Raw genomic sequence first — 8294 nt, forward strand, 5'->3', positions numbered from 1 at the left:
GGGCTGCATGAGAGGTAACCGCCCTCCCTGCTAGACTATCTCTCTTACCTTAATTTTTTAATCGAATCACCAAAGATACAAAATTATCCATGATTGAGTTTCAGGCATACTATGTTCCAACAGCAGTTCCTTAACCAGTGTCCTCTTCCCTCCACCAATGTCCCCACTTTTCCTCCAAACCCCCCACCCCCAGCCTGCGTCAATGTTTTCTTCGTTTTCTTTTTCCTTGAAGATGTGGGGAGCAGGAGATCACTCAGGTGAGTCGTGCAGTTTAGGTTTGAGGTGACTCAGCCCGGAGTGGGCAGGGTGTCATTCATCAGCTCATCTGGGATGTTTTTATCTGAAAAGGCAGCATGAGGTTACTGGGGGCACTGGGCTGGACGATCAGGCTGAGGATGTTCCCGCCTCCGCCGCCCCCCCCCCACTTTTCCCTTGAATCCTCCTGGACACCAGCCCCCTTGTGGGGACCCTGGCACTTTCAATTCTGCTGCCTTTGTGTGTCTCTGCACCAGCTTTCCTCCAGTACTTTCTTTCTATTGTGAGCGTATAGTTTACGGAATATTATCCATGGGAATTTTTAAAAAAAATTTTATTAGTGAAACACCATGAGGTACAGTTGTAGACTTACAAATTTTTGTGCTTGGGTTTCAGTTGTACAATGATCGAGTACCCATCCCTCCACCAGTGCCCATTCTCCACCACCACTGATCCCAGTATCCCTCCCACCCCCATCCCCCCATCCCACCCTGCCTCTGTGGCAGGGCACTCCATGGGAATTTTTTTAGGTTTTGATTTAATTGCATTTCCCCACAGAACTCGTGGCTTCTGAGCCCCCGTGTCTCCACCAGCCAGGGCTATTTACATTTGAAAAAAAAAAATACATTTGAGAGAGGGGCTTGAGAGACAGTGTAGGGTTCATGTCTCTCAAGCATAGCCAAGAATGAACCCTAAAGCTAGAGTCAGTGTAGGGGCTGGAGTGATAGCACAATGGGAAGGACGTTTGCCTTGCACATGGCCGACCTGGGTTCGATTCCCAGCATCCCATATGGTCCCCTGAGCACGGCCAGGAGTAATTCCTGAGTGCATGAACCAGGAGTAACCCCTGTGCATCACTGGGTGTGACCCAAAAAGCAATAAATAAATAAATAAATAAATAAATAAATAAAATAAAGTTAGAACCAGTGTAAGCCCTGGGCACTGTAGGGCATAACCCTCCCCCAGATATGCGGGGCAATTCCCAGGGGCTGCTCCTGGCTCTGTGCTCAGGGGTCACTCCAGGTGGTGCTCAGGGAACCATGAGCTTCCAGAGACTGGAACAGGGATGGCCCCGTGCCAGAAAAATGCTTGAACGTCTGTCCTATGCATCTGGCCCACATTCAAAATTGTGACTCATTTCAGACTGTCCAGTTTGGAAGAACTCAGGTCTCGCCACTTCCTGCAGGCGTTTGGCGCCCATTCTCCTTCCTGTGCAGTGCCCAGGGACAGCAGGCTTAATCCCGGTTCACTCCTGCATGGAGGCGACTGCCTTTGGTCTGTTGCGAATGGTGCAGTCCTGCCCGCTCCCCCTGTCCTGTCCCCCTCTGGCCCTCGTGAACACCATCAGTGCTGAGGACAGCGACAAGTTCTGGCAGACAATTCCCAGCAGTTTCCCTAAACCTGAGCTGACAGCACCCCGCTTCTGGCACGCATAACTGCCGTCTGCTTTCACACCAGGACCCCTGGCAAGGCCAAGGAATCCAGTGGGCTTGGGTGGGCTTGCCTGAGAGACAGTCCACAGCGAGAGCGGCCACACTCCTGAGAACAGCGCTCAGCTTTTAGGGGAGGAGACGGGCGGGTTCATATCTCAATCTCCTGACCTCTGACTGGACATTTCCGGGAGCCCTCCTTCAGACCTCCCTGCAGAGAACCCCCCCCCCCGTTCCATTCCCATGGGATCCCCCGGGTCTGATCCAAAAAGCAAAACTAAATTAAATAAATAAATAAATCCCCCACATCCCCCTCTGGACCTCCTGGTCTCCTTATTTCCATGCTTGCCTCCTACTTGTGCTAGTTTGGGATGGTTATTGCTTTGTAGGTAACCTAAACGATGACAGAGTCCCACCTCCTTGCGTTCTGAAAACAAAAACGCTTGCTTGCTTCCTTTTTATTTCTCTGCTTCTTGTGGGTGGGGAGGGAGTCGTGCCTGGTGACGCTCAGGGGCCACTCCCAGCTCAGTGGTTGATCCTAACAGGGCCTCATGAGACCTGAGTGTCCCTGCAGGTCCCAGCAGCATATGCTCCAACCTTCTGAGCCATCTCTCCAGCCCCTTCCTTTTTTTTTTTTTTTTTGGTATCTCCTTTTCCCTGTTATAAGCTCATAATGCATATGAGGAAGAGTGATGATGAGAGTTTGGGAATCTCCCAAATTCCTCCCTCATTCAGCAACTTCCTTACACAAACAATCGTATTCATTGTGTAGTGTCATCTAACTAACTGGAAAGGAAGCTCCAGTCGAATTGTTTTTTCCTTCTTATTTTTATTTATTGAATCACTGTGGGAAAAGTTACAAAGCTTTCAGGTTTAAGTCTCGGTCATACAATGATCAAACACCTTTCCAGTCACAGTACTCATTTTTCACCACCAAGAACCCCAACATACCCCTCACCCCTCCCAATGCCTGTGAGGCAGATGATTTCTACTTAACTCTTCTCTACATTGATTATATTCATTATTTCGATGAAAGATGCACCATTATTGTTTAGAATTTCCCCCCCAACAATCAGAATTGCTGAAAAGGCGTTGTGAAATACTTTGTTTTCTATAGCTGGCTATGAGAATCATATAATGATTTTGGATTTCTGCAAAGAGACAGATAGTTACAAGATTGGTTTCTGTGTGTCCGGTGTTATGGGTGTGCCAGAGAGCCACTCGTGGGGGGCAACTCGTGACCTCAGTAGGGCATAAAGGACGACCTGGTACCGTCCCCCTTCCCATGAGACTGCAGTTGCCCTGTCACCGCCGGCTCATAATTGGCTTTCCAATAGGCTCTGAGGTGGCGGCCACCTTGCTGCTAGGGGGTGGGGGGAGGCGGAAGGGAGCAACACCCTTTCCCTCTTGGGGAGGCATGGCACCATCGTTTAACGCATGGTCCATTCACTTTTCTGCAGCAAGCTGCCGGGCTCTGGGTTAAGTCCTTTTGCCTCTGGAGCCATGGCCGTGCCGGAGAGCTGCTCATGAGGGGAAACTCATGACCTTGGTAGGGTGTTCCAGTCAAATTTTTTTTCTTTTTGGGTCACACCTGGCAACGCACAGGGATTACTCCTGGCTCTGCACTCAGGAATCACCCCTGGCAGTGCTCAGGGGACCATATGGGATGCTGGGAATCGAACCTGGGTTGGCCGCGTGCACGGCAAATGCCCTACCCGCTGTTCTATTGCTCCAACCCCTCCAGTCGAATTTTTTTTGCAGCTATCCAATCTTTATGGAAATAAGCTGGAACATTCACATACGCTAAGTCCAGCTTCCAGCATATATTATATGCACCGTAGCACTGTCTTTCCCTTGTTCATTGATTTGCTCGAGCGGGCCCAGTAACGTCTCCATTGTGAGACGTGTTTGGCATATTGAATATGTCATGGGGAGCTTGCCAGGCTTTGTCATGAGGCATACTTGGTAGCTTGCCGGGCTCTCTGAGAGAGGTGGAAAAATCGAACTCGGGTTGGCCGGGTCGGCCGCGTGCAAGGCAAACTCCCTACCTGCTGTGCTATCACTCCAGCATTATGTATTCATATAATTCATATATTATATGAATATATTCACATAACTGTGAATGAGAAAAGGATAACCCAATAGAACAGAGGAGGGTGGGGAAAGGTGGGAATTTTACAATCACAGACATCTGGTTTTGTTAGTGTCGACGTGGGCTTGGAGAAACGACACTGCATGTGGCTGAGAGCACCTGCCTTGCAGGTGTATAACGAGTTCAGATCCGCATTGTCCAGCATGTCGGCCAGCCCTGCAACCTGCCATCCTCTGCACCACAAGAGATTCCCAACAACTCCCTGCCCTTACCCCAAAGTCATTGAATATCAACAACAAGGAAGGGAAGTGGGGAGAGAGAGTAGAAGAAAGAGGTTACTAACATCCGTTGTAAGGGGGCAAAGTTGCATGTGATCAGCAGAGGGCAGCAGAGATCAGGGAAAGCCCTGGAAGCCGCACCCTGTGTATGGAATCTGCAGAGCTAAATCCTCCAGACGAGGCCAGCATTTATTGGACGGTTACAAGCTGGGCAAGAAATCTTGCTAAGTGTCAGGGCAGAGATCAGAGGAAAGAGGCTACAGCAGACCCAGACAGAGCAGAGAGGCTCTTCTCCAGGTGAGATGGGAATCCCCTGGGGAGGGCATACTTAGAAATGAATACGTAATGCCCAAAATAAGCTAGTGTCTCTGGGCCTCCCCCTGTCAGGCAGTGGTCAATGCCTGTGGAGCAGGAGAGGTGGTCAGCCTGTACCTTTATTCTGGTGAGAGCTCAAGAGGTTCTTTACCTGAACAAACAGGAGGCAGTCTTCACTGTGGTGCCTTTTCCTCGCAGAAAGAAGCATAGCTATCTCAAAAGCTGAGTGCACATGCTTTGTGTGTGGGAGACCCAGGTTTGATACTTGGTACCATGCAGTCTCCAGAGCATCCTCAGGAGTAACCCCTGAGCATAGAGTACTGCCCAGTGTAACCCTTTTTCCCCAACGAAAAACCACAAACAGCAGAGGAAATAAACAAAATCACGTGCCCTAAATTCTAGGCTTTTCCTTTTAAGCCAGATGCAATGGCTTCCCGGAACTGTCCCAGACCTACCTATGTTACCATACAGTCTATGAAAGCTACCAAAATCTATCTCATACTCTGTGATGCAATTCTCTTGATTCTAGGCCAGAGATTTAGGCTCTTGTCACGCACGCTGTGGACCAGGTCCCCTGAGCACTCTTCAGAGTAATCCCTAGGGCCCAGACCCATACTACAGCAGAGAGGGCATTTACCTTGCAGGGGTTCAATCCCAGGTATTCCATATGGTCCCTTGAGCCCACCAGGAGGGACCCCTGAGTGCAGAGCCAGGAGTAAGCCCTGAACACAGCTGGGTGTGCCCCACCCCCAAACGACTGAGACCTGAACACTTCTGGGTGTCTCTCCCCCTCACCCAAGCCACCCTCCACACACAGGATACTGGGGATAATCTGTCCAATATTAACCCCAGAATGATCTTTTTACTAATAGACTGGCTTAGTTTAGTGGTGCTTCTCCTCCTAAAATCTCTTCCCCCAAATCTTCTCATTATCATGCTATAAATTTACTCAGATTTTGGCATTTGGGTGGAGGGTGCCAGACCACCCCTGGAAGTTAACCAGGCATCCTAGGGGTGATAGGAACCATATGATGCTGGGCTCAAACCCTGCATGCAAAGTACGCACTCTGGTCCTTTCCGCCATCTTTCCAGCCCCAAACTTGGGCCTTGGGTGGATGGATGTACTGTACTCAGGAATAATTTTGGACCCTGTGCTTGGCAGTGACCCCTAGTGGTGCTCACGGGACCCTGTGTGGCCAAGGATTCAAATCAAGGTCAGCTGTATGCAAGGCAAGTGATCTTACCTCTTGTACTATCTTTCTGACCCAAATTTTTCAGTTTTATTTTGTGTTGGTTTTGACTTTGGGACCACACCCAAAAGCTGTGCTCAGTGCTTATTCCTGGCTCTGAGCTCAGGGATAATTCCTGAGAGGACTTCGGGGACCATACCCTGTGCCAGGGATCAAACTCTGGTTGGCCATGTGCAAGACAGATACCTAGCACTCTGCACTAAATCCCCAACCCAATTTGGGCATTTGAAAGGTAGCTTTGTTTCACTCTTTTTTATAGGTGTTTTTCAACATAAATTTTTTGCTTAATCTTGACTTTCCTCTGGTGGGTTGGCACCATTAGTGGGTCTCTTCCTTTTTATTAGTTCCTTCCCCTTTTTGTGGGGGCGCTCCTGGCGGTGATGGGGCTCTTGCATGCAAAGCACGAGTACACTTTGAGTCATCTCTCGGCCACTTTCCTGCCTCTTGGGGTGTGAAGCTGCCTGGTTGGATCTCCAGTGCCATTGAGGAAAGGGAAATGAGGCTTTCTTTGCTTGAATGGGCTGGATTCCAGTGATGCCTTCCAGGCACTGGAGGGAAGGATGGGTCAGGCTCTAGGCACCACTTACCTTCAGGCTATGGTGAGGCCTTCAGGCTCCCAGAGCAGGATGAGTCAGCAGGGAGAGCCTGGGGCTCTATATTGCCAGCGGCAGCTCACTTCTTTTGCTTTAGCATTTGTGGCTAGCTTGCTTTCCGCCCCCTAAGACAGGGGTGGGGAGGGCGGGCATCCAGGCCCTACCCTGCCACACCTACTGAACTAAGACAGAGTGCTGAGCAGTTCCCCAGGGCCCCCAATTCGTCCCAATTCCGATGAGCCAGCTTGAGGGAATGTCCTGAGAAATGGTTTCATGTCGATTGAACTGGCTGGAAGTGCCCGTTTCCATAATGGGCATAGGCACTGGGGACTGCCCCCAGCCTATACTAAGTCAACTGGAAACTTCGCTGGGGTGTAACTGATTCCAGGAGAAACGTCTCTGGTGTATCCCTGCGGTAGGCAGTGGTGCCACCCCTTCCCACCAAGTGCAGGTCAGAAGGGGAGATGCTGTCTGTGGAGAATGCCACATAATAATAATAAAACCAAGGGAAAAAAACCTGGCCCCCTGCGCCGTGTAATCCCATCAACGGCCAAGACCCAGAGACTATAAAACCCAGCTCCTGGAAGTGCGCGGCCACATTTGCAGCCGTGCAACATCTTACTATCTCATTCTAACTTTGGACAACCTGGCAGGCTACTGAATGTAACCTGCCCACACGGCAGAGTCTGGCAAACTCTCCATGGCGTACCCAATATGCCAAATACCAGTAACAATGATGGGTCTCATTCTCCTAAACCTGATAGCGCCTTGAATATGGCACTTTTTAAAATCTCAGGGCTAAGACGAAGGAGACCTTACTGGGGCCTGCTCGAGGCAATCAACGAACAACAGGATGATCGTGATCGTGATTATCATCGGCCCCAGGAAGGTGACACAATCTGATTATTGAGCCAACACTGCCCCCTACCTAAACCAGCCCAGTCTTAAGAATGTCCGGCCATTCTGACAAGCAGCAACTAATCTTGGGAGGCATCTTTTTCAATGTTTTTTATTTTTTTTTCCCAAAATATACAATTTATTTACACCTTTATTTCACAACTGTAGTTTGTATATTTATTCCAAAATCTTTAAATAACTGCCGTAAACGGTACAAATCACAGGATCGGTCAACCTTGTTCCTCTTTCTCCTTTGCCCTCATTTTGAGTTGCTAAGGTTTCAAGTAGTGATGGTTTATGCGTCAGAAGGGAACAAAAATAGAGCATCATTTTCTTTTAAAAACATAAGCCTGGCACGCAGGATTAGGAGGGCGTCTCAGCAGCTACTCCTGTCTGGGACGAGACTCAGGGTGTCACTCCAGTTTATAAATAAGACCCTCTTGTGAGCCCTGAGGGTTTTGGTTACGAGGAAGAAAAGGTGGGGGCCTCTTCTGCTGGGGTGGGGGGAAGCAAAGTGGGGAGGGGTAAGGCACTGCGTGAATCTCCTTGGCTGTCAGAGGCACCGTCGGGTAGGGCCTGAGAGAGGGGGAGGACGGCGGGGCTGACTGGAAGTGTGGGGCACGGGGGACCCTCGCAGAGGTCTCTTGGTGATTCTAGAGGCGGGGGAGAGGCGGCGAAAGCAGCCGGCAGCTCCTACAGAAAAGGGGCTGGGCTTCTGCCAGCCTGGACATGGGCGCCAGCTGCCCTTGGCTTGTGTGCGCAAGCAGGTGAGGGTCAGGCAGGCGGGGGAGGGGGAGTGCCGGGCGAGGCATCTGGCAGTGTAGCTGGCATTCTGGGTTGGCAGGGCACAGAGGTGCAGCTGCCCGGGAGGCATCACGCCGTCTCTTCCGTGAGAGTCGTTCCTCCGCCTCCGACTCCCCTGCGCACTGGAGCAGCCATTGTCGCCCAGGCAGGGACCCATCACAGCCCCAGCACACCCTGGTCTTGGCCGAGGCAGCACCGAGACACGGGGTTGCGCGGGCCCCTCGGGTCAGTGGCCTTCATACCCCTCCGGCTGGCTCTCGGAGGCTCTCAGGAAAGAGCTAGTCTGTGCGAGCCGCCACCCCCAGCTGAATGTGCCCCTCCGGGAGGTGGCCTCTGAGCCTGTGTCCATGTTCAGGGGCCACCATCCGGCCTGAGGGCCA

This window comes from Sorex fumeus, unplaced genomic scaffold (assembly GCF_029834395.1).
Source record: "Sorex fumeus unplaced genomic scaffold, SorFum_2.1 ptg000122l, whole genome shotgun sequence".
In the NCBI taxonomy this organism is placed as follows: Eukaryota; Metazoa; Chordata; class Mammalia; order Eulipotyphla; family Soricidae; genus Sorex; species Sorex fumeus.